This window comes from Hordeum vulgare, chromosome 1H, assembly GCF_904849725.1.
Source record: "Hordeum vulgare subsp. vulgare chromosome 1H, MorexV3_pseudomolecules_assembly, whole genome shotgun sequence".
Lineage (NCBI taxonomy): Eukaryota > Viridiplantae > Streptophyta > Magnoliopsida > Poales > Poaceae > Hordeum > Hordeum vulgare.
In genome coordinates this window covers 498,082,780-498,084,627 of record NC_058518.1, presented here as the reverse complement: position 1 = coordinate 498,084,627, position 1,848 = coordinate 498,082,780, and positions in this window count along the sequence as shown.

The window sequence follows — 1,848 nt, the reverse complement described above, 5'->3', positions numbered from 1 at the left end:
AGTCTTCAGGGCAGACTTCCAAACCCTCACAAACTTGGTCACTCGACGATCCACAATTAACTGCTGGAACGTTCTAGACCATGACGCCTAACCGTCTGGAGGATGCAAAGTCCTCAAAGGTAAAAGGCTTCAGTCCCACACAGGAACAACTTCTTCAGTGATGCTCAATCACTAGGTTTGGTTTGTGGTTCCGGTGGGTGGTGTATTTCCTCACTGATGAATTACGCTCGAAGACTCTGAGGAATTTGGGTTGCTCTTATGACAAGTGTCAGTTTCTAACGGAGCAGCCAACCAGCTAGTGGTTGTGGGGGTGGCTATTTATAGCCTGGGAGCATCCCGACATGATTTGACACTAATGCCCTTAAATAATATGACCGTTGGAGTGGATAAGACCAGTGATTCGGCGTGGTTATCGAAACTGTCAGAACCCTCAACTGTGAGAGTCCTCATGTCACTCATATTCCTCACTTGAGGCTTTTGGTAGGATTTGGCTTGGATTGAGCATCATGAGGAAATTCATTCCATAGTGTGACTTCGACCCCCTTTAACAGTACGGTGTTCCTATTACTCAAATGCGAAGAAAGTAAAACAGAAAGTGTAAATCTTCATGCTTCAAATTCTTCAAAATTGATTTTCTTCAAGAACCACTGGACTTCTCAATATCAGTATCTTCATGAGGAATATCAATTTCATCGCAGATTCCTCGCGATTCATTTCTTCAGCTTTAGACCAATTTCTTCAACTGAAGACATATATTTTTAGGGGTCGATATTCTTCAAATATCTCAAACTACTCAATGACTTATAGATCCTGTGTATACTCACAAACATATTAGATACTTAACCTATAAGTCTTCAAACCACCAAAATCACTAAGGGGCACTAGATGCACTTACAATCTCCCCCTTTTTGGTGGTTGATGACAATTAGGTTAAGTCTTCAACAGGGATCAAAAATATGAAGTGTAAATACTCATTTGAGGAATTTGAAAACAGGATTCAGAGAAACTCCCCCTGAAGATGTGCATATCTTGAGGATTTTTCTTTTCACAACAAATGCACATTGATGATTTATATCATGGAGATCTCCCCCTGAGTCTTGTAAATCATGCATACATATAACATATCATATGAAGAAAATGAAGATGCATGATGGCAAATGGTATCTGACGAATTCCAGCATGCGTGCATTAAAACTTGAGGAATAAGCATGCGAAGAAAAACGTTCAAAAGCGTTAGAGTACCATCGGGCTTAAGTTACAACTCATTACATAGAAACTTCAGAGGAGCCAAGAGTTTGTAACTTAAATATAGTTTATAAGCTCCAAAAATATCCCGCTTGAAGACTAACTCTCGAGTTTCTCCCCCTTTGTCATCAAGTGACAAAAAGGGACAAACTGAGGACTAACGCCTGTGAAGACTTCATTTCTTGGCGGTTGAGGAAGAGCTGTGATGCTTCTTGGGAGTAGTCTTCCTCCTTGGGCCGGTCGCTGTGTCGAGTTGTTCCTCATCAGATTCAGCAGTGCGGAATGAAGAAAAGGAGCTGTCTTCAAGGTCTGGCACTGGAATGGGCCTGAACTTCCTCTTGGGAGGCCACGACCAGTTAAAGTCTCGCTCAAAGTCCATTTCTTCAAGCTCAGTCCGAGTCTTCAGATGTGCAAGTGTAGCCTAGGTGCGATCGATAACCTCATGCAGATAGTGATGGTTAATCTTCACAGAGTTCTGTGTTTCAGTGAGGGTTTTCATAATGGCACCAAGCTGGCGTTTGACCCATTTGTGGTTGCGATCCACCTTCTGGTGAAGACTGATGAGGAGCTCTCTGGTATTCAGCATGCGAGGAGGAACTGGGC